Source organism: Anastrepha obliqua, chromosome 5 (genome assembly GCF_027943255.1).
Source record: "Anastrepha obliqua isolate idAnaObli1 chromosome 5, idAnaObli1_1.0, whole genome shotgun sequence".
Lineage (NCBI taxonomy): Eukaryota > Metazoa > Arthropoda > Insecta > Diptera > Tephritidae > Anastrepha > Anastrepha obliqua.
In genome coordinates this window covers 103,665,053-103,678,074 of record NC_072896.1, presented here as the reverse complement: position 1 = coordinate 103,678,074, position 13,022 = coordinate 103,665,053, and the positions used below count along the sequence as shown (strand labels likewise).

Sequence of the window (13,022 nt, the reverse complement as noted above, 5' to 3'; positions counted from 1 at the left end):
CATTGTGGAGCAGACAAATTTGTACAGTGTACAAAAGAATCCAGAGAAACATAACAAATATGCTCCGTCCGATATAAAAAAGTACATTGGCATTGTAGTGTACATGTCTATTGTACATGCGCCGAGTATTAGATCTTATTGGAGTGATAAACTCGGCATTTCTTTTGTAAAAGACATAATGCCAGTCAACGCCTTTGAAAAATTGCGGCAGAATATACACTTCAATGATAATTCTTCTTTTATACCAAGTGGTCAAGAAGGGCATGATCGGTTATACAAAATAAGGCCTCTAATCAATCATCTTCTTTCCAAATTTAGAAGCATAAATGAGGTTTCAAATTGTTTGTTTTGGCAGGAATTTCTGGATTTGCCTACAATTTTGAAATATACACTGGTGCTGAAAACAATATGCCCAGACCGCATGACGAACCAGATCTTGGGACAACATCAAACATTGTTTTGCGTTTGTCTCGTATTATTCTAAGACAACAAAATTATCGCATATATCATGATAATTTTTATACAGTCATTCCACTGATGGTGTATTTAGCCAAAAAAGGTATTTTCTCGCTTGGAACTGTTCGTAGAAACAGAATTCCAAATTGTAAATTACCAACAGAAGCCGAAATGAAAAAAGAAGAACGCGGAAAAAAAGCCATGAATATATGACGACTATAGATGGAGTCGATATAACTTCAGTTGTTTGGAAGGATAATAAATATGTTAACCTAATATCTTCTTTTGCAGGAACATCTCCTGAAATATTAGTAAAACGATTTGATCGGGAAGCTGGCAAAGTCGTTGATGTAAAATGCCCCAATATTATTCAGGAATATAATCGTCATATGGGAGGCGTGGACCTCTTAGATAGTTTAATGGGTCGGTATAAAATTGCAATTAAAAGTAGAAAGTGGTACTTGCGAATATTTTATCACTTGATTGACATGACAATGGTCAATGCATGGTTGACCTACAAACGCGTATGAAGCAGAAGAACAAAACGGAATCTGATCTTTTAAACCAAGCTGATTTTCGTCTTGAAGTAGGTCGTTGTCTCAGCCAAGTGAAAGTGGGAACAAAACGTGGCAGACCAAGTAGCATAGAACTAGCAATTCAAATGAAGAAGAAAAGAGGTCCTGCTCAACATGTTCCGCCCAAGGATATTCGCAGAGATGAAACTGGACACTGGCCCGAGCACACGGAAACTAAAATGCGCTGCAAATATCCTGAATATAAGGGCTTCAGTCGCGTTAAATGTGAAAAATGTGGCATTGCTCTGTGTTTTAACAACAAAAAAAATTATTTTAAACTTTTTCATATAAATTAATATATCATTTACATGTTTTTTGAACAATTTAAATTAAATAAAATAATTTTTTCTCCTTACATTTTCGATTTGTTTCAGTCCTGACAATTTTCACTATATCGCTCTAATAACACATGATGTAGCCATTTGGCAACAAACACTTATCCTTAAGAAAAAAGGATAATTTTGAGCACTAAAATTTTTTGTACTATTTTTTCATGACTTTATAAGCAGTTATCTCTCGTTTAAAAAAAATTCAAATCGGAAATGTCATGCATTTAAGGGTTAAAATGCATTTATTGCTTAAATTTACCGTTACAATTTGAGAATACTTCGTTATCAACAGAACTTTTAACTTGTGCAATAAAATTTCGATACTTTTTTTAATATTAGAATTTATTTTTTGCTCATAAAATGAATAAAGAAAACATTACAAAATACAAACAAACCTCGGATTAATGGAGGGAGACGAGTCTGGAGAATAGGGAGGATGTGAAACGAGCTAGAAGATTATTTCAATTAATTTTGTGCACACAACTGCTGAGGCGTGAACTGGTGTATTGTCGTGATGGGAAAGGAAAATCAATCGATTTTTCGATTCGAATGAAGACAAAGTACAGAGAAATAGACTGATCTGGCTGAAACTTGGTGTATTTTCCAAAGATTACTTGAAGATAGTCGATGTTGCGCTAACTAGCAGATTCCGACATCACATGGGATGGCGCAAAAACAACAGGAGGAGCTATTATGCGCATACATTTTCCCGTTATTTAAGCTCAACAATGAATTTGTGCTGATGTACTTACCTCGAACAGCAGTTGAATTCAGTAACGGTAAATTTTTGTTTTTGGAATGTTGTTTTTATGCTTCTACTCAATTAAAACTCATCAATTTGAATCATTGAATATATCAAAGTGTGTTTTATTTTTTTTTTGTTTGAAGGCATTGAACGCCGAAATGTGTGAGACTTGTCTTTCGACTCATCCATTAAAAACCCATCCCACCTCCAATTCCCTGAAAGTGAAAGCGTGAAAGCTATGCCAAAAATAAGCGTCCTTTCAACTGATCGAAAACCGGGATGTGCTTAGAGAAATGCCTGTCGTTGGAGTTTTTCCATTTACAGTAGTAAGCAGGCTGAATCTAAATTGTCTTCCTAGTACCTTAAGAAAAAGAGCAGAATTTTTTAGAAACCTTAAATATAAAAAATCTATTTAACCACATTAAAACAAAAACACCTTGAAGCAAGACTTACATTCGCGGAACAATCCGTAGAAAGAGGAACTATTTGGAAGTAGGCCACGTTCAGTGATGAATAAAATTCAAATTGAAGGATCCAGACGGATATAGTTACCCATGGCACGATCTATGGAAAGCGAAGCGGATAATGCCACAAGGAGCTCAAGTAGGAAGATCTGTCAAGGTCGGAAATCGCTTTGTGTCTGGCAGAATGGAGGCTCAGGCTTATCGACCAATTATTATCAGACTTAAGCTCTAATAGAAAATTTGTGGGAATCCTGACAAGAAAAATTTACGATCCGGAAAAGCCGTCCATCGGATATGTCAACAAACACTCTGGGGACTCTACGTCATTCAATTTCCAAACTAGCAGCTGTGCTTACCGGTCATTGGACGATCGGCACACACGCAGAAAAGCTCCCTTTCAGTGGAGGAAACTATTGAGCACCTTCTCTGTAAATGTCCGGTTTGACAGCTAGACGTTAAAGTCACTGGGTACTCCTTTATTCGACGGCCTGGAGCAGTGCTCCAATCTAAATCCTATCAATCTTCTCCATTACATCAACAGCTCTGACTCCTATCTATCCTTCGTATGATAAAAGTTCGTACACTGAATGACAGTAAAAAAAAATCAAACGAACAAATTTTTAGTCCACCACATTGAGCATTGACTCTCAGACACAAAATTAAGACAAATCGCATGTAGTTGCATGCAAAATTCATAGAAAAATATATGATACAAAAAATAAAAGAAAAACACAACATTTTAAATCCGACAAATTTCATCATAAATCTGTCAAATCGGCTATAACTGTTTAAAAGGCATAAGTACATAATTGAAGATGAAAGAAAGAGTGAGAAAACAACAAGACAAGACAACCTGCCATTGCTATTTATTAACTGTGAAAGCACATTCACACTTAAATATTCAATTACGTATGATTTGTTACTGCTGTATTTACAATTGCCTGTTGTGGTTGTTTTTGTTTTTTCTTTTTAAACATTTGAGGCGCCAAAATAGCCGCAATTAACTTTAGGAATATTCACAGTGAGAAAATTCGCATAAAATACGCAGTCAAGAAAATTGCCGATTGTAACATTTGGTTCACCGTTATTGCTGAATAAAATAATAAATGAGAATTATTGTTGTTGCAAGCGAAATACATTTGAATAACAAATGCTGATTGGATTGGCAGAAAAATAGTGAATCAATGGAGTTTGGTCGCAAAACTTTCAGAGGAGGATAGAAAATAAAAATAAAAATTGAAATTAAAAGGAAGCGTAATAGAAAAAAAAAAGTTTATGGCGATAAAAAAGTTGGAAAAATTAAATGCATTGTTTTTTGTTTTGAATACACACTCTTTTTTATATGAGCGACTTTCGTTTTAGGCCTGGGAAAATAAATGTGGTAAAGATGAATTATATCAGGTGTTTTTTTTTTAGCTGGATGAGAACTAGCGATGCCGATAACTATGGTTCGACAGCTGAGAATGGCAAACTGTGTTGACATTTCACTTCAGTTAGGTTTCGCAAGTCGTTCTGAATCGTTTAACGCCAGAACAACGATTCTAAATTGAGGGAATTGACTTTGAAAAAAATAAATAAAACTTGTTCACGAGGTTCATAGAGCGAAGTGTTGAAGATGACGGCGAAATGTCGCTATAGAAAAATTTAAGCCAATTGACCATCGTTAGCGTCGAATTTTTACTGATTGGGCTCATTTAGATTTATTATTCAGATTTATTGGAAAAAGCAGTAAAAAATAGGACTGATCGTGAATATCGTGCCCATTCGATATTATATTAAAAACAAAAAATGCCATGCATTTAACTTCGAGGTTATAATAAGAAAAAAAAATTGCATTCCAAATATATTTCTATTTTGTATTATCACTTTAAGTTCTTAAGCTCTTAAAAAAACACCCGATACATACATATAACCGAGCCTTTGGGAAAAACTTGGTTTCATAAATGCCAAAGCCGACTGCCCAAAAGTCTAATATCACCATTAACTCCTTCCTTTTAGGCAAAATTTTACTAAAGGGTGATTTTTCAGCTATTATCTTTTTAAGCAGTTGGTTTAAACAGCTGACGCACGTTTCGTGTTTTGTTTCATTGTCAAACATCTTCAGTTTGGTCTATAATTTAACCATGAATCGTCTTACAAACGACGAAGCTCATTTTTGGATCAATGGGTACGTAAACAAGCAGAATTTTCGATTTTGGAGTTAAGATCAGCCAGAGGAATTGCAAGAGCTACCAATGTATCCAGAAAAGGTCACAGTTTGGTGCGGTTTATGGGCTGGAGGTAGCATTGGACCGTACTTCTTCAAAGATGCTGCGAATTGTAACGTAACTGTGAATGGTGAGCGCTACCGTGAAATGATATCCAACTTTTTTCCCCAAAATGCAGGAGTTTGACTTGCATGACATGTGGTTTCAGCAAGACGGTGCCACATGCCACACAGCACGCGTAACAATGGACTTGTTGAGAGGCGAGTTCGGTGAACATTTTATTTCACGTTCGGGACCTGTCAATTGGCCACCCAGATCGTGCGATATAACGCCTTTAGATTATTTTTTGTGGGGCTATGGTAAAGCTCATGTCTATTCAGACAAGCCTGCTTCAATTAACGCATTGGAAGACAACATTAAAGCATTTATATGTGAGATACCGGCCGAAACATTGGAAAGAGTATGCCAAAATTGGACTAAGCGGATGGACCATTTGAAGCGCAGTCGCGGTCAACATTTGAATGAAATAGTCTTCAAACATTAAATTATATGGACTGTACTATCGATTTAAATAAAAATTTCATGCATTTTTCGGAATTTTACGTGTGTTTTTTTGAAAAACTTTCCTATAGCTCTTAAAAAATCACCCTTTAGTAATCTACTGGAACTTCCCCACATTGACAATCCAGATTAGAGTACCGTGGCACCTTTAGCTCCTATTCTCTAGTCAGTAAGGTATAACGGTATTGTGCATAAAAATTGTACAATTTTTGAAAATTCAATCTGAGCTTTCAATCTCGAGGAGTTTTTTACTGTCAAAATGACACTCCAAACTTTTCCATTGCCTGCCGAGGGGCGACTGCTATTAGAAAACACTTTTTTGATTTCGTGTTTCATGCTCGGGGACTCGAACCTGAGCACTTCTGTATGGTAGTGCGCAACAACCTATTCGGCTACCCATTCTGATAGGATGAATAATTTTGAGCCACCGGATAAATGATCTAAAAGATATTCAAAAGTACATCTGAAGTATTGAATAATTTTATGTGAAATACTACAAGAAAAAAAAACTTTTTGGAACTTCCTCCTTCGAATATGAAACTCGTTCCACTATTTAAGGGAAAAGAGATGGAAATCGCATTAAATAAATGTAGTCCAAAAATTTTTGGCATAAAATTGCAGCTCATACCTCTACGCAAATATGTCGAGAATAAATTTAAGAGTTAATTTCGCACATAGTTATTTCGAGTTTTAATTATATTCGACGCCGTTATATTTTTCTCCGGTATTAGCTTTTCGGTGCTTGGTATGTTTTAGCATAAATTTATCTATAATGTTTTCACTTACGAGCTTCATTTGTTTTTTTTTTTCAGTGAGTTGAAAAAGTCATCTCGCCCAAATGTTGGAATTAATTAGTGAAATATTTCGGGCGATGATTTTTTAAGATTTTTGATGTGGATTATCGAGAAGGGAGCTCATTGATCAAGTTACATCGGCTTCGATGTGCCAATTTTAGCCACTGTGTGTACAATGACATCCAACATGGTCGTTGATTCTCGTAAGATGAATTTCATGAAGGCTGTTCAAAACGGTTGTTGTGCCAGAAACAATCGTAGCTGAGCGCTGATAACGCAAAATCTTCATGTGACAAATCGCGAGATCGAGGCATCTTTAGACATTAGTGGGATCAGCATACATTCAATATTGCATACAAATTTTGCCATCAACGAGCTTTGAATTCTTTGGATACTGCATAATTTGACAATTGCCCAGAACCAGGCACCAAGACTCGTGTGAACTGGTGTAAATGTTGAAGAAATTCAGCCCCTTGGTTCACGTCTGTGACATTGTAACAGGTAACGTATTTTAGATCTATGCATATGAGCCAAAAACAAAACAGCAATCTACAGTATCGGTATTCCATGCCGAGCTTAATTCAGCAAAAGTAGTTCGCGGAATTCGCACCTCACTGGAATTTGTACCTCGCCTGTTTTTTCGAGAAATCTGGTCAAATCGCAACTGTACCTCTAGAAAACCTTAGCCCTTCGTTGGGTATTCGGGTCTGGCCAGACTGGATTTTTCAATTTTGTACGTGAATTTAACATATTTGTATCGGTTTATGCATATAAAGTTTTAAAAAGGATCCTCGAACAGGATGAAAAAAGTCTAAACACCCCAACCGAAGGTTTTAAAAAAGGTGTCCAACGGGGGGTTAAAACAGTCAGTTGGTGGTGCGCAACTGTTTGTTTGGTGGAAGTTTTCAGAGAGTTAAAGAAAACCAATCGCCGAAGGCGAATCATATTTTACCAAGACTATGCGAGCTCTCATGTATCGGCTCGGCTAACACAAGAAAATGTTAGAGCACTCAAAAGATTGAATAATTGGCTCATGCGCCTTGCAGCCCTTATTTGGCACGAAATGAGTTATTTTTGTTCCCGAAAATAAAAAATTAAATGCGAGAATAACGTTTTTCAACGCCTGAAGAAGCTGTTGAAGCCTTTAGGCAGTTCGTTTTCTGGAGGTACTACAGAGGGGCAAAAGTGCTTTGAAAGTTCAAACGCATTCCGAAGTGTATTGACTTTCAAGGAGAATATTTTTAAAAACAATACAGTTTTTTTTCATTATTGTTTCGCTGTGTTTTCATTATTGGCCGCAAAATAGAAAAAGCAACTTTGGTATGTCACATTCTTGTGTGAGATCCTTTTTTAACAGGAATGATTAAACTATTTGAGTAGGGCTGACGTAGCAGTGCACACTTGGGTTTTTTCTTCATCATAAACGACTTCGTCTGCATCTGCAGCGGATGGGTCTCTGTCTACAGAAACAGAATGTCAGCATGTCTGGAAGACTATGGGACATCTCAACACATTTTATGTGAAGGCATCCGGTGTTGGCTGAAACTACATTAATATTTTTAAAGATAGTTAGGAAAGCAGTAACAAGAATCTCTTACTTAGCCTTCACTTAATGGATTCTAAAGATGCCTTGGGTATTAGGAGTGCAAGATATAATATGTGGATAGACAATGTCTTTTAAACGGAAGAGTCCTTATGTAAGTGTGGCACGCAATATATTAACTCATCTTAACACTCGTGACAATTATTTCTACGTATCTTTTATATAATCCATACCCCTCGACAAACTTCCTTTATAAAACATTAATCACGGAACTAAAAGCATTGGATCTCGGCAATTAATTTACAGTAATGTAGGCATAAATAAAAAAATATTTTAAAGGGTAAAATATGTTTCGTGCTTAAAAATAAAGCGATGACTTTATAGAGCTAACTTGGTAATTGATAAAACATTCGCTTAGCTAAATTATTTAGCCAAAACGAGTTTTCAGTAGTTAGCCTATAATAAATCCGCTCATGAAGTGTCATAAAGAAATGTAGCTTTAAGGCTTTTTATTGTACGTAATTGAGGTAAGCCAAGAGTGCAGATGAGTTTAAGTGCGGCATGTGTTTTGTTTTTCCATGCATGTATGTAAATATGTGTGTATATATGTGTGGCAAAAAAATGCTGCAATGCGGCGTGCTGTGCAGTCATGCAACAAGTGGCAACATATGGAGGCTGCGGCTAATGCAAAGGCAACTGAACGAACGAATGGGGCAATAACAAGAGCAAAAGTAAAAGCAAAGCAACAACAAAATCAACAATAAATAAATTGCAAGCCGGTTAATGAGCAGATTTGAAGGCCATCGTGTGTACATGGGGTTGATTAAAAGGATAAACCAAATTAATTGTTGAAGATGTTGAGTTTTATTGTAATTGATATGTTTTTCCTATTATTTTTCCTTTTACTTGAGCTTTAAGTGCACAAGTGAATTGCTTGTAAACGTGTGGGGAATTATATTTTACAATGCATCTTGAAAGGTTTATTAATTTAGTATTTTTTTTAATATTTCCTATACATAATTTTTTTTAATTGTTGAGATTCATATTAGAATGGCCCAAACAAAACAAAAAATTTGTTTCTTGATGCTACCCCAAAAAATGGTGAAGATGATGAAAAAATGAAATTTGATGCTACCTTAACAAATTTTTTTTATTTACCACAAGGTGGCGCAAAATTAGTCACCCTATCGGAAGATTTCTAATTTTTGCAGCGTTGTACGTCAATCATATTTGACACTTCTCAACTAGACAGCTGCAGTATACAAACAGACAAGCAATGGAGTGCGTAAAGGTCAAAATAAAGATTTCCATCACTCAAAACTCAAAATCATTTTTATTTATTGAGTAAAAAAGTTATTCAAAAACAAAATTGGATGTTTATTTTTACGCCGTGCCGCCTTACGGGTGCATCAGCTCTAACTATCTGGATGCAGACAAAATATGCCCCGCTATTTAACTATCAGAACCAGGTGGAGCCGCCAGAATCGATGGAATTTTCGAGTGCAAATTCCACGTATGACCGATTTACTTCTTCCACTATTTCAATGAATTTGGGAAGAGGAAAACCTGCCAGCAGAGTGGAAAGAATCAATAACTGTAAATATCTCTAAAAAGGGTAACAAACAAAAATGTTAGAACTGACGTGGAATATCGATCCTACCACTTGTAACTAAAATTCTTAATCTCCTAACACTTGCTCAGGAATTAGATTCACTTGATGTCTCTTTTGCAAAAAATCAATTCGGCTTTCGTCGTAATCACTCGTGTACAATTATTATTTTGTCGCCTTAAAAATAGGCTTCATTCGAATCCACGGAGTGGCAATTTAAGTTTTGGGAAAAGGAAAAAGTCACAGGGAGCTAAATCCGGTGAATTCTGGTGGTTGTTCAATGACATTTGTCGAGTTTTTGGACAAAAAAGTGTTCACAATATGAGTCTTGTGAGACGGTGCGATATCATGTTGCGATACCCATGAGTTTTCTTTCCACAAATTGGGCCGTTTCCTACGCACATTCTCTCTCAAATGACGCATAACTTTAAAATAATATTCTTTATTTACCGAAGAACCATTTGGACCGAATTTCGAGTGCACAACTATAGGATAATTAAAGAAAAGGAGTAGCATGACTTTCACTTTCGACCGACTTTGACGTGGTTTTTTGGGTTTTGGCTCATGTGGATAGCGCCATTCAGCCGCCTGTTGACTGGTTTGCATGTCAAACTCATATACCCACGTCTCGTCACCTGTTATGAAGCGCTGGATAAATGTTGGGCCCGAATTCACTTGCTCAAGCATGTCTTCAGCCACCTTCTTCTGATGAATTTTTTTTTAAATAAATTCAACTCTCTTGGAACGAGTTGAGCAGCCACTCGTCTCATGCCCAATTGATGATGTTAAATGTTGCGAACTGATTCGTGAGACTGGCTAAGGTCACAAGCTAACACCTTCAAACTTAAATGATGGTTTTCCAACACCATTTCCTTGACTTTGTCGACGTTTTCATCCGTTGAAGACATTGATGGGCGACCAGATGGCAAATGTTCCACGACTTCTCGGCCCTCTGCAAAAGCCTTATGCCACTCGCAGACCCGTGTTTTTGATAAAGCACACTCGCCATAGGCTTTCTGCAACATTTTCAACGATTCGGCACACAAAATCCCATTCAAAACACAAAATTTAAGACAAATTCTTTGTTCCATATTTTTATCCATACTGAAAATCACAGAGCACACCTCCGATTGACTGATATATGTAATTAAATGCCAAAAACAAGGTAATTGACTGATCACGCTCCAACTCTGCGACACTATAGAGGACAGTTGTACCAACATTCCAGCAAAAAAAATTAGACATATGTGTTATGCGCGCTTTTTAAATGAACAATTCCCGATATTTTTTTGACAAAATGTATCATACATGACCTTTGTCGACTATTTTAAGGCCTTTGATGCCCTTAGGAGGAACGCGATATGAGCCATACTTGAAACATGCGGTATCCCATTACAGCTAACTAAAACTTATACAACAGAGTTACCTACAGGGTTCTTCACGGCAGACAGCTAAGCCAACCCTTTCAACAATTTCTAATCAAAGACTATGGGGAACCACGAAGCAAAAAGGCATAGATAACGACATTAAGTGCAAGAAATACGGGTGGATCGGCCACACGTTAAGATAAAATGCAAACAACATTGCACATTCAGCTTTGGAATGGAACCCGATCGGTACTAGAAGCAGAGGGCGACCAAAAACTACATTGATGCGTGCAGTTAATAATGAAACATCCAAATCCTTTAGCGAAATACGATACATGGCTCGTAACAGAGAGGGCTGGAAATGGTTTGTAGATAGGCTAAGTTCCTAATTCTCGCGGGGAAAATGTTTACAGGTTGATATTATTTAATCTACTCTTCTAATTTCCCTCACAAACGTCAAAATACATGATACACTATGCTTTATTTAAACAAAAAAAAAATATGTAAAAAATAAATATATAAAAAAAATTATTCAGGGGGCCTCACAAAACATTTTTAATCAAGCCTTACTTTTTTGTTCAATAAGCAAATCAAGGAAAAACATTTTTTTATGTGCCATCCAGCACGTGTGTATGTATGTATATATATGTACGTGCATTATTTTATAATGTGCAAGTGTGATTCACACTTGTTAACTGAATCATTATTTATCGCTCGAAAAATTTTAACGAGTTATCAGGTCACATACCTGTACACTTTTAATGGACTTATTTGTTTGCACAGCATTTATTGGTTTTAAATAAATTCTGAAACTGAGTAGTTATTTAAAACTATTATTTTTAAAATTTCGTTTACCATAACAAAGGTGTTCAAATTAAATACTTTCTTAATATACATATTTAGTATCAAGTTTTTGTGAATGCTTGCTGTTATTCTTTTTAATAAGAAGTTGAAAAAAAATTCAGAGCTTTTTTAATTTTTAATAAAGTTTTAATTTTTAACTTCGTAATAATTTTTTCCTTAACTCTGTAATTTCGTTTAAATTATTATTAGTTTTCCTTTCTTATTTTATATTTATTAATCTCTTTAAGTTAAATTTACATTTTTATTTCATTTCCATATTTTTATTTTGTTTTTATTATATTTTAAATAATTATTTGTTTTAAGCTTTATATAAAATAAAAAATAAATACAAATAATCAAATAAAAGCAATTAATAAATAAAAAAATAAAATACTGATAAAAAAAAATTATAAAAAAATAAATAAAAAAATTTAATAAATAAACTAAAATACTCGTACGACCTTATATGTTATTGCTTTAATCAAATATTTATATTATTTATTTCTATTTAATTTTCGGTTTCCTATTGCGTATTTTGGTTTTCATTATATTTTGTTTTATATTTTCATTTATTGTAAGTTTTAAATTCAGAAAAGAAAAACAATACAGCAATAACATGTACTTGAATAAAAGTGTTTGCATGTACTTGAATAGACGTGTTTTAATAAAACATTTATATTTTTTATTTTTAATTAATTATCGGGTTTTGCTTGAATTATTTCATATCATTTTAAGTTCCGTACTTTTTTATTTTATTTGATATTTTTATATTTTTTTATTATTTTTAATATTAAAGTTTGTTCTAACATTTAATTACATTTGTATATACATTAGGGTTAGCCACAAAAAAGTTGCGGTACCCCGCCGGAATTATAAGGAATTATTAAGATTTACGTGAGCTGCACCGATTTGAAAATACTTCCAAAAATCTAAATTCTATCAACGGATTCAAAGCAAGGAAATTTTCGAAAGCATTTTCAAATCAGTACAGTACACGTAAACTTTAATATTTTTCAAAATTACATGTTTTCCAAAAAATCAGCTCAGATGATAGAAGATTTGAAGCTTAAAAGGTCTGCAAAAGGAGGTTTAAAAACTCCATCAACGGAGTCAAAATAATGAAATTTTTGGAGTCACTTTCAAATTGGTACAGCTCACGTAATTCTTCATATTTTTCCAAAAAGCAGACACCTTAATATTTTCCACAGGCGAAAGCCTGAAAATATAATCAATTTTATAATTCCGCTGGAAAAACAGTACCGATATTTTTTGTGTGCTACTATTGATCCACCCTAATGTATATATTATATTTATTGCTTGCATATTTTTAATTTGATTTAAAGTTTTTTTATTTTTTAACGCATTTCAAAATCTTTGTTGCAACAGTTTCTTATCTGATACGTAATTTTTGTTATATATTATATAAAAATTTTTCTGTTCTTTAATTCCAACTACAAAAAAAACCGAAATCACAAGATTTATTTATTTATTTTAATTTTAATTTCATTTGTCCTTTTTGAAAATTGTAA

The 13,022-nt window shown here is 34.5% G+C and overlaps 1 protein-coding gene across 3 annotated transcripts in view; it reads right to left on the bottom strand.

The window, feature by feature from the left end:
• LOC129247109 (SUN domain-containing ossification factor) overlaps positions 1-13,022 on the bottom strand; it is a 116,041-nt gene that overhangs the window by 54,143 nt on the left and 48,876 nt on the right. The gene's annotated exons all lie outside the window — the stretch shown is intronic.